The sequence below is a fragment of the Mesocricetus auratus genome, unplaced genomic scaffold, assembly GCF_017639785.1.
Source record: "Mesocricetus auratus isolate SY011 unplaced genomic scaffold, BCM_Maur_2.0 Super-Scaffold_100022, whole genome shotgun sequence".
Taxonomy (NCBI): Eukaryota; Metazoa; Chordata; class Mammalia; order Rodentia; family Cricetidae; genus Mesocricetus; species Mesocricetus auratus.
The window spans coordinates 25531393-25550500 of record NW_024429203.1 but is presented as its reverse complement, the minus strand read 5'-3'; the positions used below and the strand labels follow the sequence as shown (position 1 = coordinate 25550500).

Genomic DNA, 19108 nt, shown 5'->3' with positions numbered 1-19108 from the left:
ATGGCAGAGAGGAGGAAAGATGAATCTTGACTCACTATTTCAGAATTATCAGTCCTTCTTTGGAGGAAGAAATGCTGGAGCAGAGAGACAGACCAACAGAAAGGGACACAGAGCAAGACACATCCTTCACAGGCATACCCACGATAATCTATATATGTCTCCTCCTAATGTTTCCATAACTTCCCAATAATGTCAGCAAATTATGAACTCATCATTGGATTACCCCTGAATGATAGCAAGGCTTTTATGATCATGTCACTTCTACAAAGTCCTCTCTCTGAACACTGTTTGCATCAGTGGATAGGCCTTCAACACAAAAACCTTTCATGAAAACACTTTATATACAAACCCTAGCAACACCTACAAATAAAATTTTAAACTTCTAGAAGTTATCCTGTATAGCAAAGCCGGATAAAGTTACTAAAAAGAAATAATGCTGTGATAGTTACATTGTATCAGAGAAAGTAAGCTTCAGCACACACACAAATATTACCAGTGATATTTTTAATGTTTTTTCATAGTAAAGGGGGATTAATTCAGTAAGACACAATCCATAATACTTATGCATCTGATAACAGCGTTTTAAATGGTGTATAGGAAAGGCTGAACTACACAGAATAATAGACAAATCCATGATCACAGCCAAAGCTTAAACTCTGAAATATACCCCCATTAAACCATTTTTGTTGTGCAAACATCATAGAGTATGCTTCACAAACTTTGATAGGATAGACCAATCATTCCATATGGCCAACTGACATAATCAAGAGATGTGATATGACCCTTATGGGGAAGGAAAATATTTCTTAGATACAACGGTATTAAAGAACAAATTGATAAAGTTCACCAACACTTAACACCTATGCTGTTCAAAGACAGTTAAGAGCATGAAAGGACAAGCCACAGGTCAGGACGATATTATTGTTGCTAATATTATTTGTCTTTGTACATGTGTATGCGTGTGCATTTGTGTGTGTGAACTCAAACATTTCTACGCCACAGCCCCACGAGTAGGGAGTCAGTCTAGGTCTCCCCCTTGCTTGGGACAGGGTCTCCCCTGCCTCGCCTTTTTTCTCACTTTGTAGGCCAGGCTAGCTGGCCTGTGGCCTTCCAGTGCCTCTCCTGTCTCCAGTTTCCATCTCTCTGTAGGAGTGCAGGGATTACAGCCATGTGTACTACTGCTGTGGATGCCGAGGGTGTGAACTCAGGCTCTCACTTCTGTACGGCAAGCACTTCACACACTCAGCCATCTTCCCAGTTCAAATACTCCTAAATCACATTTCATGAAAGATGTATATCTGTACTATGTAAAAAAAAAAAAAAACCTCAAAACAATAAGAGCACAAACAACTTAATTTTAAACTGAGTTTTTTTTTTAATCTGACTTCACCGTAGAAGGTACATCACAGAAAAGAAACATATGACAGAGATTCAACATCGCTATTCATTAGGGAAATGCAAATGAAAACTACCAGGAGATACTGGTGTGCATCTCTTGGAATGGCTAAAGTTAAGCAGCCTGAACATACCAAGCGCTGCCAAGAGTGTGAATCAATTGGAACTCTCATACACTGCTGGGTAATGTAAAATGGTATGACTGATTTAGGAGGCAATATGGCATCTTTTCAAAAAGTTAAACAACTACCTAGAATGTGGTCCAACCATTCCTCCCTTAGGAGTTTACCCAGGAAGAGTGAAATTGCACATCCAGGCCAAGACTTCCAACCAAATGCTCTTAGCAGCATGGACTGAAATGGTAAAAAACTGGAACCCTCACACGTGTCCATCAACTGGTGAATGGATAAACAAACCATGCGATATTCAAATAACAAAATTCCACCAGAAATGAAAAGGAATGAACTATCGATACATACTACGACACAGATGGAGCTCAAAATAATTATGCTGAGTGAAAGAAGGCAAGCAAACAGAGCGCATACTGTATGCTTCCATTTATATAATTGTAGGAAATGCAAATGAGCTGGTAGTGACAGAAAGCAGGGCTGGTTGCCTAGGGATTGGGGGTGGGGAGCCGGAGCCAGGGATTTCAAAGGGGGCAGGCACACGGAAACTTTGGGGGGATGATGGATATGCTCATTATCTTGAACACACATATGTCAAAACTCATCGTATGGTACACTTTAAATATGTTCGGTTTATTGTATGTCAATTAAGTTTTAATGAAGTGAAAGGTAAAGGGATTTGTGAAGAGGTACGGGAGCAGTAATGGAGATAATTGTTTCATCTCCTCCCTTTTCCTGATACTAATTTTCCAATCAAGGCTGGCGTGTGGGAGAAAAGTCAGGGGTAGGGGCAGGGAGGAGCCTGGCTCGTGCAATTATTGAAGCTGAGAGGTTCCAAGCTGTTATGGTTCGAATATGAAATGACCCCCACCAAAGAGTCAGGTGTTCCCAGTTGGCAGATCCACTCATTAGAGATACTTGTATTAAGGGGTAGTGGTGGTGGTGACCTAATCAATGAATTTTCCCTTGATAGATTCATGATGTGAAAGTATTGGGAGATGATGGAAACTTCCAGAGAAAGAAGATCCCTGAGGGCATGTCATTGGGTTCTGTAGCTTGTCCTGAGTGCCTGTATTAACTACTTTTCTTGTGGCTATGAGAAAATAGTTGACAAAAGCTTTGGAAGGAAGGAGGTGTTGATTCTGGCTCACAGTTAGCAAAATCTATCATGGCAGGGAGGTCATAGCAGGATGTGAGACAGTTGGTCACATGGCCACTGTAGTCAGGAAGCAGGGGAAGTGAATATTGGTGCTGAGCTTGCACCCTTCCCATGGAATGGTTCTTCCCACATGCAGGTTGGGGTGTCTCCCTTCAGTTAACCTAACCTGGAAACTCCCTCAGAGGCATACCTGGAGATCTGTTTCCTAGGTGACTCTAGATGCTGTCAAATTGGCAATCAATATGGCAAGCATCACAGCCTCTTTCTGTCTCTCTGTCATGAGGTGAATGGCTCACAAGACCTGAAGTTGGTGAGCTGAAGAACCAGAAAATGAATGGGATAAGTTCCAGTCTGAGGGTAGAAGATTCATGCCAACTCAAGATGGTCAATTGAAGGTAGAAGGTTCATGTCTCAACTCAAGACAATCAAGAGTTTCCTCTTCCTCAACAGTTTTCTTCTATTCAGATCTCTTGGCTGGATTAGGGAGAACAGTCTTTACTGCATGCTAATTCAAATGTTAACCTCATCCAGAGACAGGACACACCAGACTGTCTGGACAAATATCACAGTGCCTCATAGCCCAGTCAAGTTGACATATGAAAATCATCATCATGCTCACTGAGGGGACTCTTTCTAAATATGTGGGCAGGGCTAAAGGACATGACAATGGTGACACAGCACTGTGGTATTAGTGACAGCCAAGTGCTATTGCCTCTCTCCACCCTTTAAAAGGCTGATGGGACTGAGAGACAGTAGTGACCAGAACCTGGAAACTAGAACATGGCCTTTTAGAGAGAGATACAGTCTACCCACTTGCCTAGCAATTAGGGAACAGGAGACATGCACACCTTAGCCTTTCTGCCTTTCCAGGATTTCTTTTTCCTTCACTTCAGCCAAGCCAGAAGAGAAAAGATCTACTCTTAGATATTTTACCCTATTAATGAAGTCTATTGTGGTGTGGATCTACAATGTCCTCCAAATGCCATATGATGAAGGCAGCTGGTGCTGTTAAGGGTTGCTAGAACCTTGAAGAGCTGAAATGAAGTCAAGTCATTGGAGGCCTGCCTTTGAGTGGGATAGATGAGAACCTGACCTATCCTTCTATTCTGGCTTCTGCCACCATGAAATGAACAATCCTACTCCACCACACTCTTTGCTTCCTTCATGTATCATGATTCCACAAGCCGAAAGCACTGTGACTGACCATGGACTGAAAAACCACAAGCCAAAATAAACTTTGCATCCACTTAAATTGATTTTTCTCAGGACTCTGTCACAAGGATTAAAAACTGAGCAAGATACAGTCTGTAAAGGCCAGCCTCCTAAACCCCAGAGAAATAGGAACAGCAACTCTGGAGGGCCCCAACAGGAAACACATAGCACATCCCACTGTAGGTGAGGATACTAGATATCAGCTGCTAATTCAGTAAGCAACAATTAGCAGAGACTGTAACAAACATCTCTCTGACACTGGGTCCCCAATTCTCTCTAAGTCCCTTGTGGGAAGTCCTACTTCTTCTCCCTTGGACTAAAAACTTCTTTGGGACATCATCTGGGATGCACTAAAAACTTCTTTGGGACACAGGTCTTGGATTTCATGGCTGTTGTACTGTCAGAATGGGAAGTGTCCCCCATAGACTCGTATGCTTGAACACTTGGTTCCCAGCAGGTGGTTCTGTTTCTAATGTTATGGATCCTTTCAGCATGGGACCCTGCTGGCCGATGTACGGTCATAGGGGACAAGTTTATAGGTCACACTCTGGCTCCAGTTCCAGCCAGAACCCTCTACTTACTTGATTGGCAGTTAGGATATGAACAAGCCACCCCAACCTCCTGCCACAGACAGACGCCACCATCAAGTCTTCCCCACTGTGAAACTGAGTTAAAATACAGTCTTCTTCCTCCAGGTTCTGATGTGAGATACTCTGTCCCAGGGATAAGAAGAGTAAAGTAACAGACAGTATTTTGATGGATGGACGAAAGAAGGCAAAGGAGCTTTCTCCTTAGCAGAGGAGGCTAGGGTAGATGGGCTCGAGTCACTGCCCTAGCACAAAACAGGCTACATATCTGGAGCCTTGGGGAAGTTCCTCCTAACACTGCCCCTACCCTGGCCTGGAAAAATCTGCTTACTCCACCCAAGAGGCCCTCAGGATTCATAAAGGTAATTGGCTTGCCCATGACCGTATTCAAGCAATGGATCTTTGTCTTTACAACTTCAAAAAGCAAGGTTTTTCTCCTGTAATTAATAATTTCCTCCCCAAATCATGGGTTAATCTGTCCAGAAAGTTTTAAGTCTGACTTACCTTGAGGCAGGAAGGCAGGATGGCCTCAGCCAGACATTTCTGTGAAAAGCAATGAAAACCTGAATCAGAGAACCCAATGTTGTTACATAAGAACAATAACAACAACCATAACAGAAGTAATAGTAGTCACAGAATGGACAGACGGATGGTGATTCCTTACACCCTGTAGCTAGGACCATATTCCGCATGGTACACAGTGCTCGAATAGATCTCTCCCCCACAGCCCCAGCTCAGTGCCTTATTATCCTCCTTTTACAGGGACTGACCCTGATAGTGCCCTCCGGTTAAGAACTTCTCCCAAATTACACACCAGTCAGTCAGGTGGCCAAATCCCCGGGGCCTGCTCTGCCCCACCCATGGAGTCCAGACCCAGACCCTTCTCCCATCCTATGTTGCTCTCATTATGGAGAGGGAGCATCCTGGTCTCTCCCCAAACAGCTACCCACCCCTCGGGGCACACCTTGGCCCCAACTTCCCTTCTCTGTGGCACCCCACAGTCGTGTGGGCAAACACTCTGCCTCTCCCCAGGCAGGGGATGCCCGATTTGCATAACTTAATTAAATTCTGCATTCTCGTTTTCAGAGGAGCAGGCCTATGAAGGGTGCTGAGTGCATGGTCTTAAGGCAAATCAACGTGCATGATGAAAGAGCCTATTTCGGTTAAGCAAATTATGAAGAGGCGGGCGATGTCCTCACTCTAATAATTTCCCGTGAATTATTTATATGGAAACTGCAATTACATCGGGCAAAACAGTGTTGTGTGCATAAAGCTCACTTAATTACCCAACCACCTGTTGGGATGCGGGGTCCTCCACCAACCCTTTTCTTCCCCCAACAGGTCCTTCCTTCCTCTGAGAGACTACAGACATGAGCAAGTGAGTCTCGGGAGAAACGACAGAAGCAAGGACAGGAGGTACATTCTCTTCTCAGATCCAGAACCCCATCTGCCTCCCTCCCTCTGATCCAGCTGATGCTACCTTCCTCTTCTCCAGGAACTGAGCAGCCCTGGCCCATCAAGGCCCCTCTCTTACACACACACACACACACACACACACACACACACACACACACACTCACACACAAAGAGACCAAAGGCAGGAAATAAGAAAGGAGACAAAAAAAAAGAAAGGAAGAAAGGAGCCCCACACCCTTCTCAACAAACCCTTTAACCAAAGCAAACGAGACCCCTTTCATCAGTGCCCGGTTGTTTAACTGGAAATGAGAGTTGCCATGGCAACCATCCTGTCACATAGTATTTCTTGCCTCTTGCCAGTAGGAGAGGCGTTGATGTGTAGAAGAGAACCCTGCTTGGGTGGGGAAGGTCGGGAAGGGGAGAGCCTTGTTTGTGATCTGTTTGCTGAAACACAAGGTCACAGGGGCTGTCCCTAACCTGGGATATCTCAGTTCCTTACTCCCTCTCTCACATCGTGAAGGTTGGGCCTGGGGGGGGGTAAATCTCCCTCTGCTACCCCTCTTGGGAGGAAAAACATCATGTGTCAGTAGTGCAATGGAACTGTCAGAAATACACGGAGTTGGAGACAGAATAAATGGTGAAACACACTCCTCTTTGTTCTGCAACTGAAAAATTCATGTGATTTTTTTTCTCTCCAAGATAAAGCAAAAAGGAAGAATTGGTCAGTGGGAGTGGCGAGATGGGAATCAGGATTGTCCGTTCCAAGACTAGGGAAGGAGCCCTCCCTTACCTCACTTTGAAATTAAGGTTGTTCTAGACTCCATTGTGTCCTGGGTCGCATTAAAAGGCAGAAGAAAAGCAAAGTTGGTGAGACCCTCTTGGGGGTAGAGGTGCAGAGGTCAGGGGTCACCTAGGAGCTAATGAATACCGGAAGATCCTGGGTACTAAGAACCCTGGGCTTAAGCCCTGGTAATACTGTCATTGTGCATCCTTGAAGAACAGACCAACAGAGAGGCTTGTGGTCAGCTCTGGAGTTCACATACAGTCTTTGTAGCACTGTGATTTATGTCACCCTCAGTGAGAATGCATGGTGGGTGAATAAAATATTAATTGTGTTTAAATAGCTTCAAATGGTGATAATATAGCTGGAGAGACGTCTCCGTCAGTAAAGTGCTTGCTGTACAAACACAAGGATTTGAGTTTGAACCCATGTGAGAAGCTGGGTGCAGTGGCATGTGATTGTAATCGCAGTAAGACACAGGCAGACCCCAGGGCTCACTGGCCAGTTAACCTAGCCAATCCAATGAGTCCAGGCCAGGGAGAGACCCTGCCTTGAAGAATACAGTGGGTACTGAGTGAAGAATGAAACTGAAGATTGTTCCCTGTCAATTACACGCACATGTATGCAACACGCACCTGCCCCCCCACTAGGCATACACACACACAGGAGAGAAATAATGATGATAATTCCTATGGGAAGAGCACAGAGAACATTCCATGTACTATGCTGAGCTACATACACCTATCATAAATCCCATGTCTCAGACCAAAGAGAAAATGAGGCTAAGAGAGGTTCAGCCATGTGTCTAAGCTACAGAGTGACAAAGGATCAAGACCAGCCTAGAAGTCTGACTCCTGCTGGCTTAAAGGCCTGGCTGCTGCTGCTGCTGCCGCTGCTCAAAAGAAGTTTGGAGCTGCTAGCACAGGCTCTCCTGAGCGGAGCCCCCAGCCCACACTACTGCTATACTTGGTCTTTACGCAGTCTGGGACCGGCTGCTTAACAGGGGTGAAATGGAGTGTTTTTTCTCCTTTAAAGATTTACCATGTATAAATGTATGAGAATATTAAAGGCAACAATTAACTTTATTGGGAACCTTATATTCTCCAGCCTCATTAGAACTGCCAACAAGATCTATTATTAGTATTACTATGCAGATACCGTAATAAAAAGGGTATTTAAAGTGGATAGTTTGGCAATGAAATAAAATAGCTTTTCTCTCTCTTTCTTTTTCTTTTGAAGATATATGTGTGTATCCGAGATGGTCTGAGCAAGGCAAAGGCCCCGTGGGACGTGAGGAATGAAGAGCTCATAAAATTTCCCTTTACCACAGTGGCAGACAACTAGAGCAGTCCAAGGTGTGGCTGCGGGGCATCACGGCTCTCCAGCCCCTCGGCTTGTCCCAGCACTGCTCAGAAGAAGTGACGTTCTGCAGGATAGAAGACCATGCTCATGGAGAAGAATATGTTTCGGGGTCCAGCTGCTGTCTTTGCATACTGAGAGTGTCTCACCAAATCCCTTTTCACAGCCCCAGCCTATCTCATCCTCTCATCTCAGAGGACAGACAGGAAACTGGGCAAATTCTACCCACATCCTCTTTCTCTCTTCCTCTCTTCCTCTATTTCCTGTGCACCCCTCCCTGCTGATGGAAAGGCGGGGGACAAGAAGAGATCATCTCCATATCTTCTGCACCCCAGCTTGCTTTTCCTGTTAGCTAAGCCTTTCCCCTATCCATTCTCAACTCAGCAGACTTACTGGACGAGGCAGCAATGTCTCCTGGCTTCATCCTGGGAAGGCACAGTGCACAAAATGCTTGGGCTCTCCCACTTGCTGGCAGTCTTGCTTTAGTAGCACACACAGAAGGAGTTCCCTCCTCTAGAGACCACCTGTCTACTCCTTCCATCCTGGTAACCACCTTGCAGTGGGTGCTGAGTATCATGGATGCCCAGGTCACTAACAACCTGGGATAAGAAAGTCAGGAAGGGCATCCTGCATCCCATCCCCAGACTTGCTGATTGAAGAGTCCTGACATTTTGCTTAATTCTCCTGAGTAACATTTCATTTAATCTCCATCACCATCCTGGTACGTAGGCACTCTTGTCTTCATTTTGGAAACAGGTTCAGAGAGTAGATGCCCCAAGCATCATCATGACTGGCCAGGACCCTTGAGTGGTCACCTAACTGTACTCTCTGCTTGCACCTTGAGGAGCCGGAATTCATTGCCTGTGTGGCAGCAAACTAGAAACCTCTTAGTCTTCTCAGTGGTACCCTGTTTTGCATCTGAAGGCCTTGGACTTGCTGTATCCTGTGTCTCCATAACATTTAATACTCCCCCATCATTTCTGCATCATCATTTAGGGTTCAACCAAAAGAGGTCTTAACTGCTCATCCCAACGATGTTCTAGGCTCTGCCAGTCCTAGTATGCCACTTTCCTATCCTAGTCTACATACTGTCCCGCCATAATTTAATATCTAGGCTAGTTACAACACAAAGTAGTTGCTCACTAAATATTTACTGGATAAATGCTAACAGACTAGTTCAAGGTTGTATAGCATGAGTGATGAACCATAAAGTTAAATTCATGACCAACTTACCGTTAACAACAAAGCAGATTTGTATTTGATTTAGCTGTTCAGGTGAAGACAGAGAGAAATGGGGGCTCCTCGGGGACGCTCACAGATAACTCACTGGGAGCCCCAAATTGATCCTGTGACAGAACTCATTGGGAGCCCCAAATCAAATGTTTCATACATCCCATGACAGAGTCCAAGAAGGAGAAGAGGAAACGGTAGAGGCATCTCTAGACAATGCTAGTTCACTAGGGTGTCTATCCTGGAAGCTGGCACCACCACCCTGCGCTACTTGCATGTGTGAGCCTCACACCAGTCTCCCATAACCCACTAAGGCTATAGATATCAATCACCAACTCTTGTTTCTCTCTCTCATAGAGAGTCCTCAACATGGATGCAAGACATCTATAGTAAACCTCAGGACAAGAACCTAGGCCAGATTTCTAGTTGAGGGACAGGCTCTTGGACATTTCTTTAGTTGTGTCCTTCCATAGGAGGGTCTTCTTATTTCAACACACCAGTGGCAAGGTCACTTGGGGCCTATTTCCCATGCCACAGGGTCTGTAAGATCACTCTCATCTACAACCAGATAAAGCTGGAAGCCAGGGTTAGGAAGACAGCTCGGTGGGTACAAGTATATATGACACAAGCTTAAGGACCCAAGTTCAAATCCTCAGGACCCAAGTAAAAGCCTGACATGTGGCATGAACATCTATAATTCTAGCATACTTGTGGGAAGATGGCATGAGACATGACAACCCCTAGAAACCTGCAGGCCAGTTAGCTTGGGTAGAACCAAACAAGAAGTTGTGTCAAGCAAGGAGGAAGGCAAGAACCAACACTTGAAGTTGTCCTCTGACCTCTTGACCTCTGTACACACTACACAGCATGAGTATGTTTGCATTCACACATGAATGCACACACACACATACACTACACACACACACACACACACACACACATACACACACACACACACACACACACACACACATACACCAAAAAGTAAGGTAAGGAAGGAAGGAAGGGTATTGAAAACTAACTGTGTCCTTTTCTGTCTACAACCTGGGTGGGGGAAGGGTTGTGCATAACATTTTCAACTTCAGCCAAGGTATGTATTTTACATACCAAACAATAACCTTGACTTTTATTACTGAGCTGAATTTCAAAATAAAGGGAAATGGGACTAATACAGCACACAGAGTACGTATGCCTGGCTTAGACTGAGCTAGGCCAGGAAAACTTGTGTCCAAATCCTGGCTCAGTTGTGGACATTTAGCAAGCAGTTTAAGCCATCAAAGTCCCAGGTTTCCAAGGCTGCTTCTTGAGGTGTCTGCCACCTGCATGCATGATAAATGGCAGTAGCTGTTGTCATTGTCATTGTTGTTATGTGAAACAACCCACAGGTCACATATTAAGAAGCATAAGAAAATGAATTAATTCCAGGATATTGCAGCTTGTAACTAATGAAAATGCCAGGATAGGGGATGCCGTTGGATGACGTTGTAGGGCAAATTTCTCAGAAGAGGCAGATTTTAAAGCTGAAAGACAACTCATAGAATATTAGTCATATTGTCTCAGCAGAGACCTCCGGGATGATTTCTAGGGATTTTCTGGGCATTGCTTTTCTGATTTTTTTTTTTTTTTGGTTTTTCGAGACAGGGTTTCTCTGTGGCTTTGGAGCCTGTCCTGGAACTCGCTTGGTAGTCCAGGCTGGTCTCGAGCTCACAGAGATCCGCCTGCCTCTGCCTCCCGAGTGCTGTGCTTTTCTGATTTTATTTTGGTTTGGTTTTTGTTTTTGTTTTTACTTCACAGCTCACAGAGAACATGGAACTATTTGATCTAAATAACAGGGCACAGATCAAACTCAATTGGAGGAGACCCTACCAGAGGTTATCTGGACCTGCCTGGGCATCTTGAAGGAAGGGCTCACTCTACCAATGCAGGCACCCTCTGTTTGGCTCAGCACTGTGCTGAAGAGAGACTGACTTAGGACAAGGTCTTCCATAGAGAGAGATTTGGAGAGCAGAAGTGACTTGGCTGGAGTCTTCTCTGGGCCAGTGCCAAGAAGATAACTGGAGTCTCTTATATGATACTATCTTCTCTTAAATGACCAGAAAATGGGGCCTGGAAAGATGGCTCGGGGTTAAAAGAACTGGCTGTTCTTCCAGAGGACCCAAGTTCAATTCCCAGCATCAATATATTGGATCTTAGCTGTCTGTAACTCTAGTTCCAGCAGATATGGCGCCCTCTTCTGACTTTCATAGGTAATGGGCATACAGGTGGAGCATGGGGGTGCAAGGAAAACATCCACATACCTAAAGCAAAATGAAATAAAAATTTAAAAACAAAAAAGGGTAGGGAGACATTGAGATCAGGGATCTTAGTCCAGGGGGAAAGAGTGGAGGTTTAGATCTTCGTGCCCTGGTCATCCAGTGTCTTCGGCAGTGTGGTCATTGCTTTCTGTGCCTCATTTCCATGGTCTCATCCAACAACGAGAACTGTCCTGAGAGAGGACACTGACAACACTATTGTTATTCCAACCTGGAGAGTCACCAAAAGGGCAGGGTCCGTGGCCTGCATCTCTAAAGTTATGGCAATCACACTAACACCACTTGCCATGGTATACAGCCTCATTGCCACAGCCAGAGAAGACAGCTTGCCAGGGAGGAACGGTGCATACTCTCCATCAAAGTCAGCTTCCCATTCCCTTCCTATTACATCCACTGAAGACACCTGTGGGCTTAGTCCTGCCGCCTTGTCCATGTGCGTCCTATCCACCAGGTAAAGGTCTGTTATCATCACACATACTCTATCTGCCTTGCAGTCACCAGTCAGGACTCTTAGCCAAGGAGGCAAACCACAGAAACCCAGCTTAATCACAGATTTTCTTGGCACACCTACACCTGAGGTTGGTTCCTTCCTTCCATCTGGACCTACCAAGGCCCGTCAGGCCAGTCCTTTGGCTCCTGTCCATAAACATCCTCAGTTAGGTCTGGTGAAGCCACTCCCTTGGTTTGTCACCGTCAGCCTCTGCAGCCAGCTCTGCAGCTCTTTCCTGAAGATCTCTTCATTGACTCTTGAGGCGGCCCAGTCCCTACCTCCCCTGGCTAACCCATCTTTACAAGAGCAGCCACACCACATTTCCTCATGTCCTCGGAGCGCCTTTCTCAGAACAGCCAAGTCCCCGTTTCTTCAGATGCTCGTCAGCCCTTGGCCTCTTTCTACACTGTGCTGTAGGAACTCAGCCACAGACCACACAGTGGAAACAGAAAGAAAGCCCAGAGTCTTCTGTTGACCTAGGAGGGCTCCCATGTGACCTTGCCTTTGCCTTCTCCAGTCTTGCCCCATCCCAGTTCCCCACCTTCCGTTCCATCATGCAGACCTTGACAACAAACTCTGCTTCCCCGGGCTTTTGTGGAAGCTGTTCCCTTGGCCTGGGACACAGTTCTATCCTTGGTTCTCTGGGCATCCTGCGAACCAAAATTTATACATGGCTTCTCCAAGGGAGCATGTTCTGGCTGCCCTGCCATTTCCTTCATGGCATGTAGGAAATGTAGGTAGCATGGTATGTTTATTCTTTCCTACTCCAAGGTAAGTGCTGGGAATGAGGACTGACTCTTCCTGTCCTCCACTGTCCCCTTGGCTCTCATGGTTCCTGGATACCCACTAAAAATTTACTAAAATCCTTCTGAGAAAATGAGTGGATGATTAGAAAGCTGAATCTCAATTCATCCTTGTTGCTGACTAGTTGTGCAACCTGGAGTGAGTCCCTACTAGACTTGGGATCTCTTGGCCTCTCCACAGCTGTGTGACTTGGGATCTCTTGGCCTCTCCACAGCTGTGTGACTTGGGATCTCTTGGTTTCACCTCAGTCAAATGGTGAGGAAAAGGACTGAAATTATCCTGAGTGTTCCTTGAGTGCAGCTCCTGTCACAACCAGTAGGAGACTTTACAGCACTAAGAGGACACACACTCAGGCCAGCAAGATGTCTCAGGAGATAAAAGCACTTGCCACACCAGCCTGATGACCTGAATTCAGGCCCCAGAAGTCACAGAAAGGTAGAAGAGAACAAACTGCACAAAGTTGCCTTGACCCTCACACACAAGCTGTGGCGTACACTTGCCCTCACACTCACGTTGTTCAAACACACATGTGCATAACAATAAAAAATAAATTTAAATTTTAAAAGAAGATGAACATCTTAGGTGAGTAAAATTTCTCAACCTCTTCCCCCATCTGAAGTAAGAAAGCACAGACAAGTTTAAATACACTGGTATTTGTAGTGTTTTTATATAGTTCCATAAAAGACCAAAAGGCTCTCACCAACGTGAGGAGCATTTCTGGGGAAACCTGAAATGGAGAAAACTTTCCCTAGGTGGGTCCCGTCTCTGCCCTGGGTCATGATGGGTACTTACAAGAGGACTCACCCCATACCTTAGTATGGAGCAGATTAGGGAGCAAGGTTACCAAGATCCTTCCATAGTCAAAGTTGAGTATCCCTAAAGAGTACCTGGGTAGGCCCAGGGCTCAGCATTATATAACAAAAACTATATGGTCTATGCTTTACATTTCAAATGAATTCACCTCTTGCTAACTACTTCCAACCCTCCCATTTCCCATGCAAGGCTTTCTTTAGATGCTATCTGTGCTCTTAAATATTTGTGGATCAGAGGAGAGGCTTAAGTCCATTATCCCTTTTTATTCTCCATCTCTATAAAGTTGTTGGACTCAAAGATTAATCCGAAAGCCATGATGGAATTCCCCCCAATCACTGTGTAATGGGGGACCACCCAAGAAGATAACTTCCATGCCCAGAAAGTCTCTGAGAGACAGGAATTCTCAGTGCTCCCCCTATCTGGAGTCCCAGGTAAACGTGGGGGCACAGCATTCCATCTCTTTCTATGCCTCGTTCATAGAATTGTTCGGTGATGAAGATACTTGGGACAGACACTGACCATGGGGTGTGTGCTGGCCCTAGGAAATTGAGTAATATCATTAGTAAATGTCCCTCTACACTCACACTGCAAGCATCAAATACACATCAGACCTCAAACTTGGTCCAGAGTCAGCGAAGCCTTAAATGGGAGGTTTCAACAGAAGCTCCAAGTCCTAGCTAGTCCTAAGGTCTTCTGTTCTCTCTTAATGCTTGTTCCCTTCCTCACACCCTGTAACAGTCTGCTGGAATCAAAGAGCCAGGAAGTAAGAGTTAGAGTCCCTATTCTGTCTCTCCCTTGTCATGAGACTGGACATGTCCCAGCCTTTCTTCCCCCCCCCCCCCCCCCCCCATCTCAGGAGGAAGAAGACTAGGCCAGCGGATCGTTTGGTTCTAGAGAGGTTCTAGAAGCACATTTTCATTCTACAGAATATAACACCAAGGCTCAAATCTCAGAAGCTATGTGCTCAGGATTCTAAGACAGCTGTTCCTTCTTACCTTCTTATTCTCAAGGGACCACAATGTATATCAGAACATGGGGACATCTCTGTCATCTCTGATAGCTCTGTCACGGAACACTGGCTTGGGCATTGTCTACAACTGCATTTCCTCCATTTGATCACTCTCTTGAAGAGCAGGACTCTCTGCACCCTCATCTTTACACCTCTAGCATGTAGTCTTGAGTGGATGGAGTTGCCTATCAGCAAGGAGCTTACCTCTTAGCTGGGACTCAAGTCTGAAATTCAGAATGGGCCACGGTAATAAAGAGGGCTCTCAGGAAAGCCACCCACAGGAACAGAAGCAGAACCCAGGAGCCTGCAGCTGGAATGGAAGGTGGTGCTAGTCAGCCTGCAAAGTGGGAAAGGAGTGAGCCGGAGCAGGCAGACACCACCCGGAGGGAAGCCAGCCAGCAGAGGGCGCTTCCTCAACCACCTCTGCCATGACTCCAGCTGGGCTGCTGCCTCCTTAGCACCGGGAGGCAACCCTGCTAATTACCAACCCCAAATTCAGCTTTGGATTTTATGAAACTGCTCACACAGGAGGTAAATCTTTTCCCTTAAAAAAAATCAAGATGGATAGGGGGAGAAAAAGCTCATACCACTACATACTAATTCAATCTCATCTTGGTCATTTCAGTTTCCCTAAGAAAGTGCTTTCACAAAGCGGCAAAGCTAACATCCATAACTCTCCAGTTTCCCCAGACAGGGTACCTCTACATTAAGCTTCACATTTATCTTCAGAGATGGCAAATCATCCATTTATAATGGGATCTAATAAAGCAAGCTCCCGTTGTAGTCCCAGCTGTAGGGATAGCCTGGAACAGAGAAGACGCTGCTGCTTGGGGGTCTGTAACTGTTACACCTTCTGAAGGACCTTTGACTACATAGGATGGCTATGCTGTGACATGGGCATCAGTGCACCCCAGGGGGTAGTGAGACCTGCAGGGTCTGGTACCACTATTCCCTGTAACACACACACACACACACACACACACACACACACACACACACCACTCAACTTATTGAGACCAGTGGAAAAAGCTGAGCCTAACCCTGTTTCACTCTCTAAGATACCAAGGGCTTTCTGAAGATGCAATTTAGAAACAGACCATTGTAGGTTAAGAAAATTGTTTGGAGGTGCAGTAGAGTCAGTGTCCCATTGTCCCAAGGTAGGGTCTCTGAGAGCAACCTCTGAACCACATTTTACCAAGAGGGTATTTACTAAGGAGTGTCACAATAGCAGGATCCACTGCAAAAGCAACCAGTGCTCTGAACCACTGAGCTACCTCTCAGCCCCTTGTGAAAGGACTTTTAGAGTCATCCCAAATCCAGCCATATGGCCTGTCTTCCCACTCATGTGTTAACCTGTTATTGAGTGTGAACAATCCCAAAAGGGTCCTAGCCTTGGGTAGGAGGCTCTCTGCCACTGAATTGTCCCCTAAACTTTCCAAGTGCAGACTGCTTTCCCAGCATCTGTGCCAGCAAGTTCTTCACTGATGAGGAACGTGTGGCCACTGCAGTGTCCACCACACCTACTGAATGAGTGGCCTCCATCATCCTTTCCCGACTCCATAAAAGGTGTAGTTTCATTACACTCTGTCTGTGGATGTATGATATCCATTGCTCTAGTCAATGCCCTAGTCTTGTAGAAAAGCAGGCAATTAGCCTAGCCCAGTTGCTTGTTTAGTTCTATGCCTTCTAGCCAGGTGACACAGAAAAGACCTTCAGACTAGGCCTGCCCAACCCTTGGTTCATCAACTGTGTGAAACAGACATCCTTGGGAATGGCAGATGTGGGAGCTCAGCCCTGCCCAGACCTAGCACAGGCTGAGAGACCCAAAGACCAAGGAGAGCTACATCCGCAAGTGTCTACGAGGTATCCTGGTGTCCCAAGCCTGAGCTCTTGTGTAATGGAAGATAGGACATTCATCACTAAAGTAGCTGCCACCAAATGCTTTTAGGGGATCTCCTGACCCAGCAGGAAGGCAAGCTGAGCATCTTATGTCTGGTGAGTGGTCAATGTTCCACACCCTGGCCCCCAGCAGAGGAGGGAAGTTCCAGGCTCAATGTGATACTCCTTAATCCAAGTCCCAAAGTTTGGTGGAAATGGAAGGAGGGGATCCTCAGAGGTCTCAGCTTCCACACAGGGCAAGATACACTTGTCTTCCTTCGGGTTATTCAAAACGGAGATACAGAGGCCAGGGGCCAATTGCAAGGTCATCATTCTAGAAGTAAAGCCAAGAAGTATGGGGGGGTGAGGAAAAAAAGCAGGGAGGCTGGCAGACAAGGAAGCTGGTCACTGAGGAAGGTTCCACTGTGGGAACTCTGGACAGCAGTCACCTCAGAGGGACCAGTGCAAAGAGGAGGGGACCTGGACATGTGCATACTGGCTCCTTTCAGACAGCTGTGAAGGCTGATGCTAGGTACCATCAATACCTTGAGACTTCCAGCTTGTCATCAGGAAGTGAACAGAGAAAGTTCTTAGGCAGGAAGAACCGGTTGCTGGTAGTTGAAGGATACTAGTGTGCACTGGAAAGGGGTGAGGGGCAAATGGGCATTTATAGGACATGCTACCCTCTCTTCTGCATCTCAGAGATCTGTCTACAAAGCCTCTACTCAAACTTATAACTTTCCCAGACATGAAGAATCTACTTCCTCACATAACCTACTGAGCTGCTGGACAATCAGCCTCTCAGAAACTCATTGCTGTGGTCAAGCCAAATTCCAGTCACTGACCAGTCCTTCCAGCAAATCCCACTTGGACTAGGACAGCTCTAGTGTCTATCAACATCTATGATAGCCTCTATCACGCATTAGACTTAGTAACTATATTATGAATGATGCTCTGAATGGGTACATGGGTTACACATGCCTGGCCCCTGCCTCTAATTTCTTCCATTCTAGAATGCCTTTATACTTAGTGCTCATGCGTTTGAACCCCTGTCCCCACCCTTGTGCATTTACGAACAGTACTTCAAACAGAGCCCTGCTCCAGCAAGCATTCAGTAAGAACTGCTCACCCTGCTCTCTACTCTACCTTCCAAAACACGAAGGTAAAGTTAGAAGACAACAAAACTTGAGCAGTTGTTTAGATTTTAGAAAAGATGCCAGCTGTTTAACCAGCATCCATGGGTTGATAGGTATACACCACACACATACACACACTCGCTCAAAACCCACTTGTAATATTATTTAGACCGAGTCAACTCTTCCAGTGCAGATATGGAGGTCCATTCAGACCAGGTATCACCATTGCTAGGAAAATTAGCCATCTTGTCTCTGCCACCGACAGTCTTGAGACGGTCCCCAGAGTAGTTTAACCCTCAGACTCAGACACCACAATTCATGCCGTCTGTCTGTGTTAGAGGAACTTGATCTTCAGATCTCCTCTGGGAAGGAAGGGGCCATTGCTCTCTCTGCCATGGGTACTTCCTCTGAGAGCGTCCATGTGTGGAGATGGGGTGTGGATTAGCTCCCCTCCTGAAATATGGTTCCCGTGCCAGGAAGAACGAGTTAAGCTTTTCTGCCTCTAGCTTCAGGCTTAGTGGTGCAGATTACAACAGCAGGTGATGAGCGACGCAGGCACTGCTGTGGAGACTGTGCAAATCCCGTTACAGGGCAAAGGCGTTTTAGCTCCAGTTCCAAATTTCAAAGAATGATTGAGTTGGAACGTGGCAGGCAGGAGGCGACTGGGGACCAAAGCCATTTGACTTAAACTCAGAGCCAGGCCTGAGGGAGATGCCTAGGTAGAGGATTTCACTGAAGAACCCAGGTATGTGCCTCTGCCCAATCATCTCCAGCCACCCTCCCCCTCCTCTGCCCATTGTGCTGCACCCCCATATGTTGGGAGTCTTGCCCTCCCCACAATCTACCAGCTCTCGGGACCGGAAACCCCTATTTCTTCAACCCAGTGGGGTTCAGCACAGTTACTAGAACATGTGAACTGCTCAATAAGTTTGCAGAATGATCAATGGGTGACTGTCCCAAAGTCCAGCCTTCGGTAGCTCTGCCTGGTTTCTAGACTTCTCCCACAGCACCCCAGGGAACTCCTGGAAGCCCTTATGATTATGCAGTTCCGGGTTCCTGGGAAAAGAAGCAGTCCCTGGCTGAGAGACCAGAATCTCACTACAAATGCCACGGGACAAGGGTAAGGCTGCACAAGCAGCCTGGGAAACAGATGAGATGTTAGTGTGTTGCTATATTACATGGGGGAATCATTAAGTCACAGTGTTTAGGATCCCTATTGGAGTCCAACACCTCCACCAGAACATTCTCAGTCCCCACCCCACCCCCTTTCCTTTGCCCCATGGCCCTAACTTGCCTTTAACAACAACAACAGACAGTCTGGGTGTTTTTTAACAGAAAAAAGTATCTGAGCTTGAGGACCAGTAGGAATACAGATTCAAACCCTAGTTTTCACATCATT

At 46.2% G+C, this 19108-nt stretch overlaps 1 long non-coding RNA gene across 3 annotated transcripts in view; it reads right to left on the bottom strand.

Annotated features, from left to right (window-relative positions):
* The window catches only part of LOC121133505, a 192072-nt gene that overhangs the window by 146973 nt on the left and 25991 nt on the right, over positions 1-19108 (bottom strand). For 2 of the 3 annotated variants that reach the window (XR_005870364.1, XR_005870365.1), the window contains exons 1-2: positions 14900-15069; positions 4986-5024 (exon numbers count right to left, since the gene is read on the bottom strand). This is a non-coding gene — a long non-coding RNA (uncharacterized LOC121133505). Of the gene's footprint in view, positions 1-4985; positions 5025-14899; positions 15070-19108 lie in introns of those variants that run through there. The other variant, XR_005870366.1, reaches the window with a different exon arrangement.